Below are 22,332 nucleotides of genomic sequence, written 5' to 3'. Positions count from 1 at the left end.
CTAAATAAAGCTGTCCCAAACTTGGAGGAGACAAAATACCACAGGACAGCCACAGATCTTTGGGCACTTTGGGAGTTTGCAGTCCCCATGGGGATGTTCAGCCCTGCCAGGTGCTGAAGGACCATACGGGGCACATCTACCTATGCCTGTGTGCACTGGCCATGGATCCTAGATAAGGTAATGGAGAAATGGGAAAGCAAGAGGTGAGATTATGGACTCTTCCCAGATATTTCTGTCTCCTCACTTCTGCCACCCTTTGGTGTCATCCTCTATTTAAGCGGTCTACCCCCCAAAAAAAACTCTTGAGAGATCTGTCCCCCAGGAGTCAAAGGGGCTGCTGTCCTCATACTGCCCTCCTAACCATGGGCTCCTCATTCAAAGGCAGCCGTGGTTGGGCAGCTCCCCTTTCACAGAGTGTGTTCCAGGCAGCAGTGCTCCAGCCTGATTTGGGAAGAGATGCAGCAAGGCTTCATGGAGTGGTGGTAATTGGTTTGGAGTAGTCAGGAGCACCTCTTTCACCTCCAAGGGACAGGGCACAAAAGAAAACCCAGGTTAGTGAGTCCTATGTTCTCCTTCCTGTGGGAATGAGGAAGGGTCCCTTTTGTGCCCAATCTAATCCTCTTCAAAAACAACCTTTCTCCCGCAGCTCACTAAAGAGTTGCCATAGAATAAATGAGGACTCTGGGGCCAAGATTTGGATGCAAAACAAATTTAATGAGTCAAAAGAAGAAAAGGAAGTGGCTCAGATGGAGCACTAAAAACAGCCATAAAGATGCCTGGCCTGCAGAGGGAGGGAGGCCACCAGCTCCATCTAGGCTGGCCTGGGGAGATATGGAAAGCAAAGGAAGGAGAGAGAGCAAGGTGAAAAATGGAAAATTAGATGCTCTTGCCCAAAGATGATGCCAGCAGATTTAGCAGGGATGACATCTGCTGCCACCAAAGCAGTTGGTGATGCTGGAGATGTCAAAGCCCCCAGAGCTGATGGGCACTCCCTGAGAGCTGAGGATGCTGCCAACGGCAGCGGAGGTGGAGGATCCCACGGCGGTGTTCTGTGGGAAGGAGCTGAGGACGGGGCCGGGCAGGGTCACCAGCACAGCAGGCGGCTCAATGATGACATGGGAGCTCTGGCACTGCCTGACACAGCACTCATTGCAGCTGCTGCCCAGCGAGCAGGGGCCGCAGGGCTGGCAGCAAGGGTCGCAGGGCTTGCAGCAGGACATGGCTCGGGGTCACAGGTGCACCTGGCACAGAGGACAGGCAGAAGCAGAAAGTGGGGACACGTGAGAAGCAGCACTGCACCCAAACACCCTGCAGCCAAGGCTGCCCACATTGCAGTGCCCAGCTCAAAGCCCAGGAGCCACCTCAGCCAATTCCCAGCCTCTCACTGTCTGCACGAGACCTTCTCTCCCCTGCCCTCTCCCAGCAGAAGCAACTCCCCCAGCCCTGTGCTCCCAAATCCCGTCTCAGCTGAGACCTACAGCCAGGAAAGAACTGCTCTTGAAGCAGCAGGAGCAGGAGTAGGAGCAGAATCTTCCCACTCACCTGAGGATTCCTGAGGAGAAGGAGGTGAGAGAAGTGGATGAGAGAGCAGAGACTGGGGCTGCCTTTTATAGCAGTCCTGCCCTGCCTCAGGCCCAGAGGCACCTTTGTGGAAGGCATAATTTTCTGACCAGCTCATGTCAAATGTGTACCATCCCAGCTAATGGTAGGGGCTGTGTCCTGGTTTCCTGCATTGCTGCCTTTTCATTTCCTGGTAATTTCGCTTGCTTTCCTATATGAAGGGCTACTTTTTTAAGTGCTGGGAGGATAAGTCCAAGGATTTCCGGGGCAGAATTACGTCAGCACAGGCAGAAGTCTCTGATCAAGTGCCAGAAGCATCCCTTGTGGGCAGGTGATGTTCTCGTGTGCCATTTCTGAGTGGTTTGTTTGTGTCAAAATTGTCATGAAGGAGCTCTGCTCTTGTTCTTGCGCATGCCTAAGAACTGCAATGTGAGGGGACATGACAGAGGTTTTGGACACTGTTTCCTTCTTCCACTCTTCTCCTTCTTACTCCATGCTGTCTCTGTCTCTTCAGGCCAGTCTAGAGGGGATGTGTTGCCCTCTCTCCCTCATCTTGAGAGGCAGATGGGCACCCTGCAGGAGCTCCACTGCATGTTAGTGGCTGGCCCTGGTTCTCTCCGTGTGCCACCTCCTTTTCTTCTGTAGACTCATTAATGCTGTGCATCCCTACCTGGTCTTTCGTTCTGTGCCAACATTTCCAGTCTGTTCAGTGAAAAAGGTAGTGAAGCTGTGGGTGGGAGTCCCTGAGTGGATTTTACTTTGTGTCCTTTCCCTTGCAGCTGATGAAGACATCCCTGGCTACTCTGCAGCCAGTGGCCATCAGGGAGATCCTGGATGCAAAGAGTGGCAGCAGTGAACATGAAAACTAATCTTCACTGTGGGGGTAACAGCTCAAGACCTCATTCCTTCCTTCTTCTCCTCTCCATTACCTGGTCCATGAGCATGGTCAAGACATGACACCCTTATGACATCTGTACCTCCTTCAGTACCTGGCAGGGCCCAGCTGCTGTCCAGACATGCAGGGCTGAGGTGATTCACAAGCTGGGATCAGTGTCTGCCACAATCAGGCTGTGCAGAGAAAAGCAATGTGTACCATTTGTCAATTGCTCCTCTGAGTGTTAACATCTAAGACAGCTACAACCTCCCTTAAAATGCAATAGCACAGAACAAAATTCTTATGCCTGGGAGCACACAAAGTTGCCTATAGGATGGGTTTTGCTGTGTGGCTGAGAGGCCTACTCATATGTCCTGGCCAATATTTCTTGAGGGCCCATTGCCACTGGTAGATTAACTCTTCTACTATTTCACCAAGTAACTATTTTACCAATGTGAAGCACAAAAGAGAAAACTGCTCAGCTTGTCAGTTGACAGAGGGTTGTGATTCCCAAGTGACCCCGTACAGTGAGAGTGAACTGGAACTTTTGAACACCTGGAGTTGGGGTAGCTGTGAACTATCCCACCATAAAGAGAACCATGTGTGCTTTAGTTAAAGATATAGATTACACTTCACAAACATTAACAGCCCAAAGTACATAAATTACACAAGTCAGAGAAGCTGCCTTTGAAAATTGAGCAGCAATTGACTACTTGGTGTTGAGACATAATCAGGGATGTGAAGAATTTAAAGGAATGTGTTGATTCAATCTTTCCAATAACTCTGGACTAATAGAAAAGAAAGAAACTACTAAAGAATCCAGCCAGAAGTGCTAGAGAGACAGGAATAGCTTTCTCTTGGCTGGTTTCATGGCCCCACACTCCTAAACTTAGGATGGTTAAAACAATCTCTTGCACTTACCAGGATTTCATGTGGTACTCATGACCTTAATCACTTGTTGCTTAATTCAGTGATTACTGCTGTGCAGAGTTGGGCAATAAAACAACTGGCTATGACATTTTAAAGAAATTATATTAAAGTCTCAAAGGGGGAATTTGTTACTGAAAAAGTTCTATTTCTTCAAGGAGTCTGCAGCAATGGGGGAAGATGCTGGAAAATTCTTTTGACTTTAGCACATAGTGTATGTTTCTATATTCATGGTTAATGCTTAGTTTTGTAGCAGGCAGTGCTTATTATAAATTCCAGAGATTAATGTGACCTTGTGTTAACTCCTTACGTCTGTGATTGTTAAGTCTTGTGTCAGCTAACGCTTCTTTATTTACCTGTATCAGTGATTAATATGTAGTAGCCGATATCTTAGTTTTGCAATGTCTTGGTTTGAAAGAGAGGTGTCTGCCAAGGAAGGTGGGAACCTCCATTGGAATGGAGAATATGACCCCCTTCCCTCCAAATTATTATAACTTTGAAATTAAGGGGCTTCCAGGCAAAGAGATGGGAAAAGAAATAACAGCTCTTTTCAGAACCCGGCAGCAGCACCAAACACCAGGGCCAGCCTTGTCTCGGCCGCAGGCGCTTTCCCCTTGGCTGCAGTTCCGGGCACGGCCAGCGGGGGAGCTGGTGGCTCCCGGCCGGGCAGAGGGGGTGCGGTGATTCCCCTGCGCCTGCAGGGGGCGCTGTGGTGCGGGCTCGGCCACGTCTCCCTCAGGCAGTGATGGCGGACGGGCTGGACGAGCTCCAGCAGGAACCTCGGAGCGGCAGCTGGAACTGCAGGGCAGGCTCACTGGGGCAGCAAGCAAGAGGCAGCAGAAACTCAGCAGCAGTGGCCCAGCTGCTGAATGTGGCCGGGAGAAGCTTTCCTGGAGCGGGAAAGGGCCCAGGGTCCCAGAGTTTCCCCTGAGGCACATGAGGAAATGGTGAGAAGGGTCCCTCTCTAGTGAGATAGGTTGTTAGTTAATAAGGTCCCAGTGCAACGGCCACTCCCACAAACAGAACTTCTCTCACGGTAGGAGGTCAGCAGGAGACTGAGCTTAGTGGTGGTGAGCTCTCCCCACAACGACTGCAGCCTGCTTTCCTCCGAATGTCATGAAAGCAAGAGTTGCACCTAGCTCCCTTTAACCCAGCCGAAAAATCGAAAAACCACAGTGTCTCTGCCCCTCCAAGAGAAACTCTCCAGCTAAGAGAGTAGCCAGCTGCATCTTTCCCATGGCAATTTGTTTTGTCTCTCTTAAGTATCAGTTGTTATGGTTTCTTGGCAACAGATGGGACAAAATTCCATGAGAGATAGAAACAAAAGGAAAAATCCTAAACCCCAAAATGAGAACAAGTATTGTGTGTCAGAGTGAAGAATAATGAGAGAAGTACATTATGACCTGACCACATATTTGGGATACTCTCACAGAGAAAAGATTCATCAGAAGATCTGGAACCATATCCAAACAAGTCGATGGACATAATTAACATACATGCATGTATTCAATAAAGTGATGAATATGTGTTCGTTTTCAGAGTACAACCTGGTCTGTTAGGTTACTGGCCATGTTTAGAGGAGACATCCTCACGCATTCAGCTCTGCTAATAAAGTAACGTCACCTTTCTGACACAGGAAATTGGTTGGAGAGTTTATTTCCCAGTTTTCAGTGACAGCAAGGCTTTGAGCAGCCTGGTCCTTGCCCGTGGCAGGGTGGTGGGACAAGATTGTCTAACCTAAACCATTTGATGGCTCTCGATCTGTGGGCTGTCCATGGCAGACCTTGTCTTCACCAGGGTCCATCTTCCTTTGTCTGCCTTGCAGTCCCCCTTGGGCACAGGTTTGGTCAAAGGCTTCAGTCAAGAAGGCATTGATGGACAGATTACATCTATCCATACATGGGAGAAATGTGAATTAACAGTGAAGCCCAAAGTCATTTGTACAAACTCAACCAAAAGTCATTTACCACTGCGTATCCTGAATATGGCTGATACCAATCCTAACTTCTGAAATAGCTCAGCACTGCATCTTTGGACAGAGCTGGGCACTGCATGAGCTGAGGGCCCCTGTGAGATGTGCACCTCCTCTGCCTGTGCTTCTGTGTGCAGGCTGTGGACCCTAGACTGGGTAATGGAGGGGAGGAGAAGATAGAGATGAGGTTGTGGCTATTTCCAGACATTGCTGTTTCCCGGCTGTTGGGAGAAAAAGGTTAAAACTGAAAGACTTGGAGAGGAGAATGATGGATTTGCACAAAGTGACCTTTTAGGTGGGAAGGCTGAGAATATCCATGTGGGAAACTTCACATGAGACCCGTTGAGATACCGGGACAGTCAGTGACCCGCCAGGATTGGACTGACCCTAATGGTGCCACTGTTCCCATTTTATGTGTCTCTGCAGCCTGGCAGTGCCTTGGGACCTTTCCATTAATGAGGTAATGAAATAAATCTACTCTTTGCATTTCAGCTGTGGTTTGGTGACTTGGACGTATCAATTCACATCAACCCACTCCTGTGAGCCTTTGGAGCCTCACTGTTCCTGATGGCCATTGACTGTGCAGTATTGTCTCGCTTTAGAAGACAAGTGTCTGCTAGGGAGGGCAGGAGCCTCCCTTGGAATGAAAATGACCCCACTCCTTCCAAATTACTGTAATTTTGAAATCAAGGGGCTCTCAGGCAAAGATCTGGGGATAGGAATAACAGTTCTTTACTAGTATGTATAACGAGGCACACAAACAACAATAACTACAACGTTAACAACAAAACAGAACCAGGGACCCCGTGACAGCTTTCTCGGCCGAGACGGGAAGGGATGGAGGAGAGGCTTTGCTTCACAAACCCCCTCGGGCCGGCAGTCCCGGTGCTCCTGCAGGGCTCTGAGGAAAACTCAGCTGGAACAGCAGGGATGAGCTGAGATCCTGGGTCGGTGTCTGAGGTGTATCAGCAGCTCTGCGGTGGTGGCTGGCACTGGCACGTCCTGGCAGGGCAGGGGGTGTGAGACCACCAAGGAAGAGAGAAGAAGAAGCAGCAGCTCCGTCTGGGTGATGGCGAATTCCCCTCTCCAAACTGCAACAGCTCCGAGAGAGTGTCTTCCTCTCGGGCTCAAGAAACCAGCCAGCCCCAGCTGCCCCCGCCCTCCCCTTCCCATGCCCCCCTTCCCCCCTGGGCCCAGCCAAACTCTTTGTGTTTCTCAAGCGCCCAACAAGTACCAGGCATCAGGTTTTCCCCTCAACTAATAGGCAAAAAATTCCATAGGTGAGAAGGAACACAAGGAAGCACACGCAACCCCCCAGCATTTTCCAGGTACGTTTTCAGCAGCTCCAAGGGGAAAGGGCACAAAGTAAAATTAACTGCAGGGACTCCCACCCTCTACTTCTCCACCTTTTATCCTGAGCAGAGAGGGAGACTTTCTGTGGAAAGAAAGGAAACTTGGAGGACAAGGCTAGGATGCAAAACAACTTTATTGACTCTAAGCAAGAAAAGGAGGTGGCTCACAAAGAGCACCATTAGCAGCCAGTAAGATGCAGTGGAGTTCCTACAGGGGGTGCACCTGCCTGCCCTTCAGAGGAAGGCAGTGCAACATGTCCCCACTAGGCTGGTCTGGGGAGACATGGACAGAAAACAGAGGACAAAGAAAAGTAGAAGGGAATAATGCGTTGAAGCTGTAAATACAATGTCCCAAAGCTCTATCTCTGCACAGAACCACGTTCAGAGATCTTGGAGGTTCTTGCCCGAGGATTTGCCAGCAGATTTAGCAGGGACGACATCTGCTGCCACCATAGCAGTTGGTGATGCAGGAGATGTCAAAGCCCCCAGAGCTGATGGGCACTCCCTGAGAGCTGAGGATGCTGCCAACGGCAGCCGAGGTTGAGGAACCCACCACGGTGTTCTGTGGGAAGGAGCTGAGGATGGGGCCGGGCAGGGTCACCACCACAGCCGAGGGCTGGATGGCCACGTGGGAATCCTGGCACTGCCTGACACAGCACTCATTGCAGCTGCTGCCCAGCGAGCAGGGGCCACAGGGCTGGCAGCAAGGGTCGCAGGGCTTGCAGCAGGACATGGCTCGGGGTCACAGGTGCACCTGGCACAGAGGACAGGGAGAAGCAGAAAGTGGGGACACGTGAGAAGCAGCACTGCACCCAAACACCCTGCAGCCAAGGCATCTCCTGGCCGACATTGCAGTGCCCGGCTCAAAGCCCAGGAGCCACCTCAGCCAATTCCCAGCCTCTCACTGTCTGCACAAGACCTTCCCTCCCCTGCCCTCTCCCAGCAGAAGTAGCTCCCAGTCCTGTGCTCCCAAATCCTGTCTCAGCTGAGACCTACAGCCAGGAAAGAGCTGCTCTTGAAGCAGGAGCAGGAGCAGGAGTAGGAGCAGGATCTTCCCACTCACCTGAGGATTCCTGAGGAGAAGGAGGTGAGAGAAGTGGATGAGAGAGCAGAGACTGGGGCTGCCTTTTATAGCAGTCCTGCCCTGCCTCAGGCCCAGAGGCACCTTTGTGGAAGTCATAATTTTCTGACCAGCTCGTGTCAAATGTGTACCATCCCAGCTAATGGTGGGGGCTGTGTCCTTTTCATTTTCTGGCACATGCCACATGCTTTTCTACATGAATTCTTCTGTAAGTGCTGAGATTAGTGGTTCAAGAATTTCCGGGATAATAAAAACATCGGGACAAGCAGAATGCTCAAGTCCAGGACTGGTGGCATCCCATTCAGGCACATAATGTAAAGCTGGGTCATTTCTATGTGTTTGCTCATGGAAAAGCCATAGTGGCAAAGTAGTATTCTCCTATCCATGCCAACCTTGAAGGACTGAAACCTATAGGAAAGGCTCATCCTGGAAAAGAGAAAAATATGAGGAGGCTGAAAAGTTCTGCACTGACCAAAACTCCCCCATTCCACTCCCCACAGTGCCATGTAGGGCAGAGGAAATAAAAGATTCATGAATGAAGGATGGAAGTTGAATCTTTTTGAAAGAAGTGTGGATGAACTAAATTATAGGATCAAAAAATCATAGAATGCTAATTGGGAAGGGACCCTAAGGACCATCTAGTCCAAACACCCCCTGCCACGTGCAAGGACACTGAAGTTAATTTAAGGGTTGTTTCTGGGGAGAGGGGATTTTTTTTTTTTTTCTCTTTTGCTCTTTCTCAAGATCTTGTCTTATTTTTTCATTGTCAGTGTCTTAAACAAATGTTCCCCAACTCAGCTCTATTTTGTTCTTTTCCCAACCCTCCATCCCTCACTGACCGTCTCTCCTGGCCAATCTACTCTGTATGTTTCCCAGACAGGTCTTTCAGAAGATCTCAACTGTCTTTGTAGTCCCAAATTTGTGAGGTTCAAGCACTAAAGGGTGTTCCCCGTGAGCTCCACACTTCAGGACAGGTGGGAGAGAGGGACAGAGGCCAAGTAGAGTTCTCCTGTGATAGCATCTAGTCAGGGAACCCTTTGGTGCAAGGCTGAGCTCTGTGGGAAGGGGCCTCAGTTCTCCCCTGGCAACCCAATTTTCCCCATGCACCCAGAGATGGGAAAAAGATCCTTTTGCTGTGAAGGGCTGGGGTTATTGCCTAAGGGAAGAGGAAATGGGGGAGGAGAGAGCTTCTGCCATGGAACAGTCCCAGGATGGGATTGCATTGGCAGTGACCTGCAAAGAGAGAGCAAGCATTGTTCTGACTGGTGCTCTGTTTCCAGTACCATGGCCAGAACTGGTGGTGGCTTGTCTGTGTCATCTTGCCAGCCCCTGTGAATAACTTTTCCTCTCCCAGAGGTGCTCTGTGTGCTGAGAGTTGGGAATGTGTTGTCTGCAAGATGCCTCAGCCCTGAAAATGTGTGCTGCCCCTACACTCCATCTCCCAACTCTTTTCCACGGATGGAACTGCTCTTCCTCATCCCTGGTTCTCTTCTATTTCCTCCATGTTTAAGCAGCACAGTGGGATACAGAAGGAGGGGTTCCAGTCAGAACACAACAGTTATTTTTTAGGCAAAGATCAACTTTAACAGGCCTGATCATGAAAAAGCAGCAGAATTTCAGCAGTTAACCTGAAAAAAAAATCACACCTTCCTACCTTTCCAGACACAGTTGCTAGGCATGCAATTTTTGGCAGGGTATGGAGGCCCTGGTGCTTGAACATGAAAGGAATTTAACTCAAAGATGTTTGACTTCCCCCATACCACACAGAAAGTCTGTTCTACATCTCACGACAGAGCACAACTCAGGCCCCAATCCCTTCAGTCCAGCACCCATTTGCTGAGAGATGAAACCACTTCCTCACTCAGTACCAGGCAGATGAGCTGTACAAGTGCATATGGCATTGGTCTGGAGAGGAGGAACCTGTGTCCAATCCCAGTCACCAGCAAAGCTCCAGCATAAGAGGATCAATTCAGGGACTTCAATTCACTGGTCTGCCTGGAACAACACAAGGATATGTGCACTCATGTAATGACAGTAAAAATTCAGCAGCTGAGGTCTCTGCTGCCACAGCATGGCCCCTCACACGGCAGTCCTTGGGCAAGAAGCACAAAAGTGGTGCCCATTTCCTGGCAACTTTGCTACAAACAAACCCACAGGAATGACACAAGTTCACATCAGCTGACCACATGGAATGCCAACAGCCCTTGATCTGAGCATTCTGCAGGTGCTGATGTGTTTATGTCCCGGAAATCCTTGGGCTTGTTCTTCCAGCACTTACAAAAGCCCTGAAGGGGAAGAGAATATGGCATGTGCCAGGAAATGAAAAGGCAGCAATGCAGGAAACCAACCCCTACCATTAGCTGGGATGGTGCACATTTGACATGAGCTGGTCAGAAAATTATGCCTTCCACAAAGGTGCCTCTGGGCCTGAGGCAGGGCAGGACTGCTATAAAAGGCAGCCCCAGTCTCTGCTCTCTCATCCACTTCTCTCACCTCCTTCTCCTCAGGAATCCTCAGGTGAGTGGGAAGATCCTGCTCCTGCTCCTGCTCCTGCTGCTTCAAGAGACCTACCTGGCTGTAGGTCTCAGCTGAGACAGGATTTGGGAGCACAGGGCTGGGAGTTGCTTCTGCTGGGAGAGGACAGGGGAGAGAAGGTCTTGTGCAGACAGTGAGAGGCTGGGAATTGGCTGAGGTGGCTCCTGGGCTTTGAGCTGGCCACTGCAATGTGGGCAGCCTTGGCTGCAGGGTGTTTGGGTGCAGTGCTGCTTCTCATGTGTCCCCACTTTCTCCTTCTGCCTGTCCTCTGTGCCAGGTGCACCTGTGACCCCGAGCCATGTCCTGCTGCAAGCCCTGCGACCCTTGCTGCCAGCCCTGTGGCCCCTGCCCGCTGGGCAGCAGCTGCAATGAGTGCTGTGTCAGGCAGTGCCAGGATTCCCACGTGGCCATCCAGCCCTCGGCTGTTGTGGTGACCCTGCCTGGCCCCATCCTCAGCTCCTTCCCACAGAACACCGCCGTGGGATCCTCCACCTCTGCTGCCGTTGGCAGCATCCTCAGCTCTCAGGGAGTGCCCATCAGCTCCGGGGGCTTTGACATCTCCTGCATCACCAACTGCTACGGTGGCAGCAGATGTCGTCCCTGCTAAAGATGCTGGCAACATCCTTGGGCATGAACTTCCAAGATCTCTGAACGTGGTTCTGTGCAGAGATAGAGCTTTGGAACATTGTATTTAGAGCTCCAGGCTTCTCTTTGCTTCCTGTACCCTCCTCTCTCTTATACTTACTGTCTGTGTCTTCCCAGACCAGCCTAGGGGGATGTTTTGCCCTCCCTCTTTCTGCAGGGCTGGCAGATGCACCCCCTGTAGGAACTCCACTGCATCTTAGTGGGTGCTCCTCTTGGCCTCTGTGAGCCATGTCCTTTTCCACTTTACATTCAATAAAGTTGTTTTGCATCCAAGCCTTGTCCTCCATATCTTCTTTTTTTTTTTCCATGGATAGTCTCCCTCTCTGCTCAGGGTAAAAGGTGGAGACGCAGAGTGTGGGACTCCATGTATTGGATTTTACTTTGTGCATTTTCCTTTGGAGCTGCTGAAGAACATCCCTGGCTACTCCACAGCCAATGGCAAACAGGAAAAAGATGGCTCCAAAGGGAGGCAGGAATGAGGAAAGGAAACAGCAGTGTCTGGGAACAGCTCACAGCCTCATCTCTTCCTTCTCCTCCCCTGCGTTACCCACTCTAGGGCCCATGAATAGCACATGTTGTCAAAGGCAGATGAGACAGGTACCTCACAGAGTCCTTTAGCATGTGGCAGGACCCAGATGCTGCCCAAACATGCATGGCTGAGGTGATGCAGAAGCTGGGATCAGCATCTGCCAATCGAATTGAACAGACTGTGGGGTCGCACTGTTAAGGTGAAGGAAACACTCAAGATTCTTAAATGCTCAAGGTCAAAAGGAACGGCAGAAGTCAGATGGTCCATGAACAATCAGAAAGTTTTATTAGTAAAATTAGTAAAGTTTTATTAGTAAATTACACACCTAGTGTGGAGATTGGTATGTTAGATTAGTCCCAGACCTACTATATAAACAATGGCGCAGTGTGTTTTGGATTTAGAAGTTTGGTGAAAGGGAAGAGAGAAATTAAAGAGGTGGGGATGAATTAATGGGGGAAAAAGAAAGAGAGGTAAAGAGAGAGGGAAAGAGAGAGAAAAAGAGATCACTAGAGAGAAAAGGAGATCACTGGCCCTTGTTCCAGCTTCCATCCAGCTGATAAAATGTCAGTTCCAGTTTCAATGTTGATCCAGTGCGTGAGATCTCAGTCCTGGTTTCAGCATCCATCCAGCTGTGCCAGTCCAGTCCGTTGGATGTCCAAGGTCATAAGGTGTGAAGAGCCAATTTAATTTTGATTTCTGTCTCAATACTGGTTGTCAGAGGCATGTGGGGGAGGCACTGCACATGTGACACTTGCAGGAGTCAGCTAAAAGATGGGAGAGAGCCTTGTCTCTGGGGAGACTATGCCTGGCAATCGGTTCATGTCTCACATGGGAGAGGCATTCAGCAGGGGAACACCAAAGTCATTGTACCCTCCAAACAGGTTCTCCAATCAGATGGAAAAAACTCTCCACCAAGAGACTGCCACCAAATATTTTACTGAGTCAACGGTCTCCTGTCAGCAGGGAGACTTTGGGAGGATCCAGGGGGCATAAAAGTAATTGCATCGCAAGCTCTGGAGCTCTTAGGGCTTTTTGGCTTTGGGCTTTTTGGTTTGGTTGTTTGAGTCTTGTCTTTTGGGGGCTTTTTTGAGTCGGGGCTTTTGGAGTCTGGAGCCCTTTTGAGTCTTGTGGTTTTGCCTTGGCTCCAGCCTGCTGAGGTCTGCTTCTTTGTCCTGGCCCTAGCCTGTTTTGTTGTCCTTTTTGCCCTGGCTCCAGCCTGCCTTTTGGCTCTTCTGTCCTCACTGGCCCTTGCTCACCCTCCCTCTATCTGGGCACTTGGCAGGACACCAGGTGACCTCTGAGCCTCATGTGTAGCCTGTGTCCTGCCCTACCCCTTCACCCATCCCACCTGCCGCCTGTCCTGCCTCCCTTTGTTCCTGTCCGTTGCCCTGCCCGTTTTGTCCCTGTGTTCCTGCCTGAGCCACCTGTGTCCAGCCCTGCTTGCCTCTGATCCAGCCTGCCAGTGCAATCCCCATCACCACCCTGCCCAGGGTCCCGCACCTCCTGCCCAATTCCCACTCACCTGGTGTCCAGCTGCCCGTTGTCGTGGGAGCTGTGCCTGTGGGGCTGTGCCTCTCTGAGAGCTGCACAGGCTCCCTGCCAGGCAGCATGCAGACACCCCTGCAGTGAGGACATCGACAGCACTGCCTTATCTTCTCATGGTAATACCTGATTTTGCTCTCTCCTTCTCTCCTCTCTCTTTCTCCTCACTCCCATCCTTTTCCATTTTCCTTCCCCCTTTTCAGTCTTTTCTAGACCTCATTAGTAGGGCAACTCCTTTTTTGTTTTTGTTGTTGTTTTTTCATTACCAATAAACTGTTCTCAGATACCATGTTGTCTCAGTTGCCTTAATTTTGTTCTGGACCATCTAGTTTTGAAATAACTCCTCATAGTTCCCCACAGTGGAACGCAACATGAGGACAGTACTCTGACTTGAGAGGACACCTTCTCATGGATATGTTTCTCTGCCCCAAAGATAGGTTTCTCTCTTTTTATGCAAAGGAGTTCTCATGCACAGTCTATTCTTTCAGACTTTTCTGGAAATGCATTGGAGGCTTCAGGGGTCTTTGGTGACCTTGATTCCCCCCTCCCCACAGTCCATATCTGCTTTGTGGCCTCATTCCTGTCCTTGTGCTGTCCTGTGTTGTGCTTCTCTCCAGGAACTACAGCAAGGATGTTTGTCCAAGAATCAAGCTGCCTGTCTCTGTATGGCCCCTTCTCCAGCCACATCCTGTTTTTTCTCACATCATCTTCAGGAAGTCCTGAAGGCACAGCAAAATAACAGCTCAGGCACACAATGCCCCATGGACTTTGTTTAGTTCCCCCTATGCTCTTCCTGCCCAGAGTTCATGGCTCAGACACCATCTGTGTCCATCTCACTGAACACTGGTGTAGGAGCATTAGAAGATGAGGGGCTCTCGTGCATGTCTCAAACCCACAGCTTGATGGCTGTGGAGCCACCTGAGGGTTCTTGGTAAGAAGACACTGTGAGAACAAATGGGATGTGTCTGGATAAATGGCCATGTGGAGGTAGGACAGCGCTTTTCTAGGACAAATGTCCTTGTTCTGGCTTCTGGAGAGAAGCACAGCACAGGGTAAGAGCAGGAATGAGGTGGAGAAGTGGGCATGGACTGTTGACCAAAGGCCAACAAAATGCAGAGGACTAAGAACACCAAAGACCCCCAAAGCCCTCTGACCCATTTCTAGAAATGTCTAAAAGAACAAACTGCACTTGATAACAAGTTTGCATAGAAGTGGGAAACTTAGCTCCAAGGCAGGGAAGCACATCTATAAAAAGGCAACCCCATAAAACCTAGGCAGCACCCCCAGGACCCTGGATACTCCATCAGCTGGATTGACACTGAAGCCAGGACTCCCTCCCTGCCTCCCTCCCTGCCTCCCTGCCTCCCTGCCTCCCTCCAAAAATATTCAGCTTGGAGCACTCCTTTACTAGTTTACTCTGTCTAGTTGTCTCTTCTAGTTCAGTGAACAGGAGCTGCAAAGTTTCAATTCAGCAAAAGAGCTCTCAGGATGACATGTTCATGCTGCATCAGGAGGGATGGGAAGTCCAGGAGACACAGAAGGAAGGGATAAAACTTCCCTGTCAGCCTCTGGAATCAGTCAGTTTGAATAGGGCCTTGCATCCGCTCAGGAGAGTCTCAATAGTAGCCAGATATGATAAAACTGATTCCAGGGCATGGAGGGAGCAGGAGTGAAGGAACTGGCTTAGGGACTGGGTTCAGATCTAGATAGTGGCTTTTCCAGGAGCATAAGCTTATGGGGAAAGGAAGGCTGCAGGTTGCCTGGAAAGACCAATAGCAAACAGCTGAACTTGGCAGGAGTCAGAGCAGGCAGCTGCAGCTTCTGCAGATGAAAGGCTGCATCTGGCAAAGGCCCAACCACTTTGCCAGGAAGCTTGCTTTTAATGAAAACCCTTCAAGAGGAGAGATAGTAGGTGGTTTCCCCATGTGGTGATGCCAGCTGATGCTGGAGTTCCTCTCTGCTCCCTGAGGGCATGAAATCAAGGCCAAATGTTTGAATGCCTGATAAGAACAGTAGAATAGAACAGCATTTTACTCTTACCAAATTAATGGAACAATGTAGCCTTGGAGAAACAGAAGTCATGAAGAACAATACAATTGTGCATTACTCAAAAGCTGAGCTCAAAGAACAGCCCCTTAAAAATTTTGGGAGATCTGACATTGATGACCACTGAAGAAGACCCCAAAAGATCAAATAATGACTTGCAATAAGGGGTGTGACTATGTAAATTAAAGTAATGCATATATATCAAGTAAGCAGGGATAGAAAATGAATATGTAATCAGTGTGTATGATAAAAATTCTGTTTACCCTATGCTTGGTGCACTTTATTGGAGACAGGATCCTCTGCCCAGCACTGCAATAAAAAATGCCTACTTTCTGAAAACTGTGTTAGAAGGTTTAATCTGAATGATTTTGGTATCATGCCAACACTGCCTTTTTAACTGCTGCTGTGCTAAATTCTTTCCACCTCAAATTCAGAGAGCCACCCACACATGGATGGCAAAAGAAATTTGGGATGTAAAAGAAAATGGTTTTTATTCCATGCTGAGAACATGACATTTAAATTCATATTTGCCTGGAAGAGAAGACAATACACATTTATCAGACTCCCAAAGGGGTGTAAATATTGTCCAATGATTGCACAGACTGTGCTTGCTGAACTTCTACTTTTTCTCTCCGTCTGGACATAAAATTGTTTTTAATCACAGAAGATGCCTACCTGAAAAGCTGCTAAAGCTGCTGGGAGTGTCCTTGGGGAAGAACCTCCAAGACCTCAGAACAGGATCCTGGCCAAAAGACATTTGGCTTTGGGACATTGTATTTAGAGCTTCTAGGCTGTTGGAGGTTAGAGGTTTTGTTTTCCTTTTGTCTTCTTTCTCTTAGGGATTTTTTTCCCAGTTTTGTTGCTAGAGACAATAACAACTGTCTACTTAAGAGAGACAAAATAAGTTGTCCCTGGAAGGGTGCAGCTGGCTGCTGTCTTATCTGAGTGTTTCTTTCAGAGGTGCAGAGATACCTTGAGAATTTGGGCTGGGAAAAAAAAGTGAGCTGGGCTCAGCTTCTGTGTCTTGCTCACTTAGCATTAGGAAGGGGAAAGAGGCTGTGGTCACTGTGGGAAGAATTCAACAACACTGTGGGGTTCTGCCTCCTGCTGCCTTGTCCTACTATGAGTGGAGCTCTGCTCTTAAAGAGTGGCCATTGCACTGGGATTATTAACACACTACCTCACCAAACAGGGGACCCTTCACCATCTGCTCCACTGCCTCAGGGGAAGCCCCAGGATCCCTGATCCCCCCTTCCCCTTCAAGGGACCTTCTCCCGGCTGTGTTTGGGAGCCAGGCTGCGGCTGCCCAGCCCCGCTGCTTCTCCGCCACTGTTCTGGGTTCTTCACTACACTGTAACCCTGCACCCCTGCCTGCTGGGCCCGCCACGGCTCCCACTGCAGCTGCGGAGTCTCTGACACATCTCATCTACCACTCCGGGATCTGCTCACCCCTGCCGTTCCAGCCACTGCCCCGAGGTTCCTGCTACAGCTCATCCAGAGGGGCACCGGGACCTGCTGCACCTGTGGGTTTGTAAAGGAAGCCCCTTCTCCATCCCTGCCCCGGCTGCGCCGCCATTACCCACACGCAGAGAGGCGGCCGAGCCCGCGCCACAGCGCCCCCTGCAGGCGCGGGGGAATCACCGCACCCGCCCTGCCCGGCCGGGAGCCACCAGCGCCCCTGCTGGCCGTGCCCGGAACTGCAGCCAAGGGGAAAGCACTTAGAGCAGGAAGAGATTGATTATTGGGTTTTCTGGGTTCTTTTGTTTGTTGTTGCTGCTGTTGTTGTTTGTTTGCCTTGTTAAATACCTACATACTGGTAAAGAGCTATTATTTCTTTTTCCTATCTTTGTCTGAAAGCCCTTTAATTTCAAACTAATAATAATTTGGAGGAAAGGGGGTCATATTGTCCATTCCAACAGAGATTGCCAGCTTTCTTGGCAGACACCTGTCTTTCAAACCGAGACAAAGCCATACTCCCCTTCTAAAATTTTCGATTAAGGAATGAAAATCTTTCAGGGTGGGAAGATATTCTTGGCCTTTTTTCCTGAATATGAAGCAAGAAATGGAGGATGAAGGAGAGGCTGCATTTCAGTTCTGTGGGTACTTCTCTGCAAGCACCACTCAGTTGTAGATTGGCTTCTGGCAAAGATGCCCGGCTACTCTGTGGTGCTGAAGGACAATACAAGGTGGGGGGCAACTGAGAGAATATTCACATGACCTCATGATGAGGAACACACACACACACAGACTAACTCATGTGTGCTCATGTGCATGGAGCCAAGAAAAAGTCTTTCTATTCATAGAAGGCCATAAAAATACCAGCAACTCAGGACTTCTTGGGAGCAACTCTGACAGGAGAGGACCCAGTAATATCGGGGAAAGACCAGGTCATAGACACATCACTGGTGTTCACAGATGGCCAACAGAGACTGCACAGGAAGAGGATGAGGCAATGAGACCAGCTGAATTTTCCTGAAAGCAATGTTTGTGTAGCAATGGGGTCAGTGCAGCAATGACTGACTGCCATAGAGAGTCAGGGGGGAAAACCAGAAAAGGATGCTTAATGTCCCCTCACATGGCAGTCCTTCGCGTGCAAGAATGAGAGCAGTGTAGATTCCTTGACAATGTTAGTGCAAAACCCCATACAGACATGACACAGCTTCACATCAACTGACCACATGGAATGCTACCATCTGAGCCTTCTGCCTGAGCTGATGTATTTATATCCAGGAAATATTTGGGCTTCTCATCCCAGCACTTACAGAAGACTTCAGATAGAAAGGCACATGGAATTAGACAGGAAATGAAAAGCTAGTAGTGCAGGAAACCAGGACAAAGCCCCTACCATTAGCTGGGATGGTGCACATTTGACATGAGCTGGTCAGAAAACTGACTTCCACAAAGGTGCCTCTGAGCCTGAGGCAGGGCAGGACTGCTATAAAAGGCAGCCCAAGTCTCTGCTCTCTCATCCACTTCTCTCACCTCCTTCTCCTCAGGAATCCTCAGGTGAGTGGGAAGATCCTGCTCCTGCTCCTGCTCCTGCTGCTTCAAGAGCAGCTCTTTCCTGGCTGTAGGTCTCAGCTGAGACAGGATTTGGGAGCACAGGACTGGGAGTTGCTTCTGCTGGGAGAGGGCAGGGGAAGGAAGGTCTTGTGCAGACAGTGAGAGGCTGGGACATGGCAGTGGTGGCTCCTGGACTTTGAGCTGGGCACTGCAATGTGGACCAGGTGCTGCCTTGGCTGCAGGGTGTTTGGGTGCAGTGCTGCTTCTCATGTGTCCCCACTTTCTGCTTCTGCCTGTCCTCTGTGCCAGGTGCACCTGTGACCCCGAGCCATGTCCTGCTGCAAGCCCTGCGACCCTTGCTGCCAGCCCTGCGGCCCCTGCCCGCTGGGCAGCAGCTGCAATGAGTGCTGTGTCAGGCAGTGCCAGAGCTCCCATGTCGTCATTGAGCCGCCTGCTGTGCTGGTGACCCTGCCCGGCCCCATCCTCAGCTCCTTCCCACAGAACACCGCCGTGGGATCCTCCACCTCCGCTGCCGTTGGCAGCATCCTCAGCTCTCAGGGAGTGCCCATCAGCTCCGGGGGCTTTGACATCTCCTGCATCACCAACTGCTTTGGTGGCAGCAGATGTCCTCCTTGCTAAAGATTCTGCTGGCAACATCCTTGGGCAAGAACCTCCAAGACCTCAGAATATGGAGCTGGAATCAAGACAAAATTTTGGGATATTGTATTTGGACTTTTTGGCTATTAGTTCCTTCTTCAACACTCTCTTCTCTTTTTCTTTCCTTTTTTGATGACACCAACCAATGCCACCTTGGTGGCCCCTTCCTTCTCCCCCTCTATCTGCAGGCCAGGCTGCCGGACACCCCCTATGCATCTTAGTATCTGCACCTTGTGCTGTGTCTGATGTTCCCACGTTTCTTCTTTAGACTCAATAAAGTATTTTTGCATTCTAAACTGGGCCTCTGATTTGTCCTTCTTTCCATGACAAGTTTACCAGTCTCCTCAGGAAAAAGGTGGAAAAGCAGAGAGTGGGACGGACTCACTGCTATGGATTTTCCTTCTGTCTTTTCCCTTGGAGCTGACATAGACAGAGATATCCTGACAGTGAGAGTGATGAGGTGCTGGAACAAGCTGCCAGAGAAATTGTAAATTTCTCACTCCTGCAAGTCTTCAAGGCAAGTGTCCTGGGGTTGCTCAGGACTTTGAGCTGCTTGGTTTGGTGGGTGCCGTTCTTGCCCATGTTTTGTGGTGTGGGTAGAGTGTTGCAAACAAAAAACTGTTCAAGTTCCCTTCCATCCCAAGTATTTCAGTTGACATAGTTGGGCAGATGGAACACCCACAAAACCATGATGGAGAGGCAAAGAGTAAATTTATTTCCTTTCCTCACTCCACACAGGAGGCTGAATCAACACTTGGGCAGAGATGCACAAATGGGAACATTGTCCCCCTTAGGTTAAGTCCTTGCTGGCAGGGGTCCTCTTTACACCAGTCCTATGATGTGTCTGTGCTTTATTGATCTCTGAATTTTTATTTTTCTCTCTCCCAAAATAGGTATCTCAAGCATGTCCGTGACAGGGCCTCCAAGTCTCTAAACACTAGCCTTGCCTCTACAGAGTGATTCTGCTTCTGCAAACACAGGATAAAACAGAATAAGGCATCCTTTATGGTTTTTCCCACACTGATACCCTTCTCTGACATTCTCAGCTGCAACGTCACTTGAGTGAACCTACAACCATTCTCCTCATTCTTCTGCTTTTAACCCTTTCCTCCCAACCCAAACCATTTCTAATGAAATCCGCTTTCACGGAGGCTTCACCAGTGTGACAAATGGGCTCTGTGTTGGGTAGCATAGAGTCCCCTTTGGTCACACTTGGAGCTGATTCTGTCAGATGTGGCGGGAAACACTGGACTCTTGTCCCAGAGCCCATTCCTGTAGTTTTCTTCCCCAGCTACCAAACCTCATCGCTTTTACACAAGACAGAATGTCCAACACAGTGTGAAGCACAATCAGATGAATAAAAATTTCAACAGCCAATTGTTATGCACGGTTTTGCTTTAGCCAACTGCCTTATCTCAAGCATCAAATTGTTTCCCATCTGATTTTCTCTTCCCTATCCACCTCAGAAAGGAGAGTCATAGAATGGCTTGCAGAACACTGGCCATCAGCCAAGGTCAACTCAGCACAGCTGGTAATAACCACCAAGGATTGGCAGTACAGACATGTATCGAGAAAGTCCAGCATGTGGTGGGAGAAGGGACCCTGGGGAGGTAGGGAAGCAGTTTTCTGGGAGAAGTGTCTCTGCTGTGGCTCCTGGAGAGCAGCAAAACACAGCACAGGGCAAGAGTAGGAGGTGGAGCAGCAGGCATGGGCTGTTGGCCTAATGCTGACCTAGGAGAGAGGAATCAAGACCACAAAGGCCCCTGAAGCCCCCAATCTCTGTTCAGAAGGAGCCAGAAGGATAGATTGGGCATGGAAAGTCATTTGCACAGGGAGCAAGATGATTGGTTCCATTGCAGGGATAATCTTATCTAAAATCAGTGTCCCCAGGAAGTCTAGGAAGTACTCCCAGAATCCTGGACACCATACCAACTAGATTGATGTATGGTCCAGGAGTATTGAGATTTCCCTTCCCTTCCCTTCCCTTCCCTTCCCTTCCCTTCCCTTCCCTTCCCTTCCCTTCCCTTCCCTTCCCTTCCCTTCCCTTCCCTTCCCTTCCCTTCCCTTCCCTTCCCTTCCCTTCCCTTACCTTCCCTTCCCGCACCTTCCCTTCCCTTCCCTTCCCTTCCCTTCCCTTCCCTTCCCTTCCCTTCCCTTCCCTTCCCTTCCTTCCCTTCCCTTCCCTTCCCTTCCCTTCCCTTCCCTTCCCTTCCCTTCCCTTCCCTTCCCTTCCCTTCCCTTCCCTTCCCTTCCCTTCCCTTCCCTTCCCTTCCCTTCCCTTCCCTTCCCTTCCCTTCCCTTCCCTTCCCTTCCCTTCCCTTCCCTTCCCTTCCCTTCCCTTCCCTTCCCTTCCCTTCCCTTCCCTTCCCTTCCCTTCCCTTCCCTTCCCTCCCCTCCCCCTCCCCCCCCCCTCCCCCCCCCCCCCCTCCCTCCCCTCCCCTCCCCTCCCCACCCCCCCCCCCCCCTCCACTCCCCTCCCCTCCCCTCACCTCACCTCACCTCCCCTCACCTCACCTCACCTCACCTCACCTCACCTCACCTCACCTCACCTCACCTCACCTCACCTCACCTTCCCTCGTTTCCTTTTCCTTTCCCCTATTTCCATGCCAAGTTTGCATTTTACTAATAAAATATGAAATGTTCTATGGACTCTCTGACTTTGGTCCTTCCTCTCAACCACCACTTTATACAAATCCTGGCTGTTGTCTCCCCGTTACGAGTGGGACACCTCACCCACTCACCAGCAACACTCCAGCAGAGAGGGTTGCATTTGGGATGAAGGCCTGTAGAGGCTGGCAGGATTTCTGGGCTTTCTCCCTGAACATAAAGGAAGAAGTGGAGGGTGGAGGAGGCAGAGGCTGCATTTCAGTTCTCTGGACATTTCTCTGCAAGGTCAAAGCAGCACTGTTCAGCTATACATTGGCTCCATCTCTCCAGGGCAACCAGTGCCTCAGTGGGGCTAAAACACGCCAAAGGGGGGCCGGCTGTGAGAACCATCATGTGTCCTCATGATGAAAATACTTGCAAATTGACACATGTGCTTAGGAAGGCCTCCCTTGAACCTTGCAATTTGGACATTCATAAAAGAAAACCACTAAAAAGTGGGTAGTCTCTTGAGGTGCTGGCGACAACTCTGAGAGGAGAGAACTCAAGCATCCCATGAAGGAATCCGGCCACAGAAATGGTCCTTGTCTTCTCAAAGGACCCACAGACAATGTACAGAAAGAGGGTGAGGTTGATGAGACCAGCACAATTTCCCTGAGATACTGTAAGTATGGCAAGAAAGAAAAAATCCTGCAAGCAGAAGCCTATCTCAGTGAAACAAAACATGCTTGCCAGAGAGAGGATGGGGAGAAGGAGAAAAGGATGTTTCCTCTAGCCTCACATGGCACCCCTGGTGCATGTGTACAAGAAGAATAAGCATGATTCACACAACATTTTTCCACAAATAAATCTACAGGAATAACACAGGTGAACACTGTGTGCCTACATGGAATGTTACTAGACCACGATCCAAACATTCGGCCTACGCTGACGTGTTTACATCCTGGAAATGCTTGGCCCTTGAATCCCGGACATTTGAGAAGACTTCAGATAGGAAATACAAAT

At 49.9% G+C, this 22,332-nt stretch overlaps 4 pseudogenes across 4 annotated transcripts; 2 read left to right on the top strand and 2 right to left on the bottom strand.

The window, feature by feature from the left end:
* Positions 1–706: 706 nt before the first annotated feature.
* LOC102104796 (feather keratin Cos1-2 pseudogene) lies at positions 707–1,577 on the bottom strand (annotated as a pseudogene). The gene is made up of 2 exons (XR_015774693.1): positions 1,543–1,577; positions 707–1,241 (listed from the first exon to the last, which is right to left on the bottom strand). The product of XR_015774693.1 is annotated as a feather keratin Cos1-2 pseudogene (transcript).
* Positions 1,578–6,801: 5,224 nt separating this feature from the next.
* Positions 6,802–7,790, bottom strand: LOC102103892 (feather keratin Cos1-2 pseudogene; annotated as a pseudogene). The gene is made up of 2 exons (XR_015774672.1): positions 7,749–7,790; positions 6,802–7,439 (listed from the first exon to the last, which is right to left on the bottom strand). The product of XR_015774672.1 is annotated as a feather keratin Cos1-2 pseudogene (transcript).
* A 2,459-nt stretch (positions 7,791–10,249) lies between these two features.
* On the top strand, positions 10,250–11,204 carry LOC102103708 (feather keratin Cos1-2 pseudogene; annotated as a pseudogene). Its single transcript, XR_015774667.1, has 2 exons — positions 10,250–10,283; positions 10,579–11,204. The product of XR_015774667.1 is annotated as a feather keratin Cos1-2 pseudogene (transcript).
* A 6,836-nt stretch (positions 11,205–18,040) lies between these two features.
* LOC102103523 (feather keratin Cos2-2 pseudogene) lies at positions 18,041–18,880 on the top strand (annotated as a pseudogene). The gene is made up of 2 exons (XR_015774679.1): positions 18,041–18,069; positions 18,376–18,880. The product of XR_015774679.1 is annotated as a feather keratin Cos2-2 pseudogene (transcript).
* Positions 18,881–22,332: the final 3,452 nt, after the last annotated feature.

This window comes from Pseudopodoces humilis, chromosome 29 (genome assembly GCF_049639895.1).
Source record: "Pseudopodoces humilis isolate 2021_Gansu_Grassland_sample_001 chromosome 29, ASM4963989v1, whole genome shotgun sequence".
NCBI lineage: Eukaryota > Metazoa > Chordata > Aves > Passeriformes > Paridae > Pseudopodoces > Pseudopodoces humilis.
The sequence above is the reverse complement of the archived record's forward strand: the minus strand, read 5'-3'. Positions and strand labels throughout refer to the sequence as shown.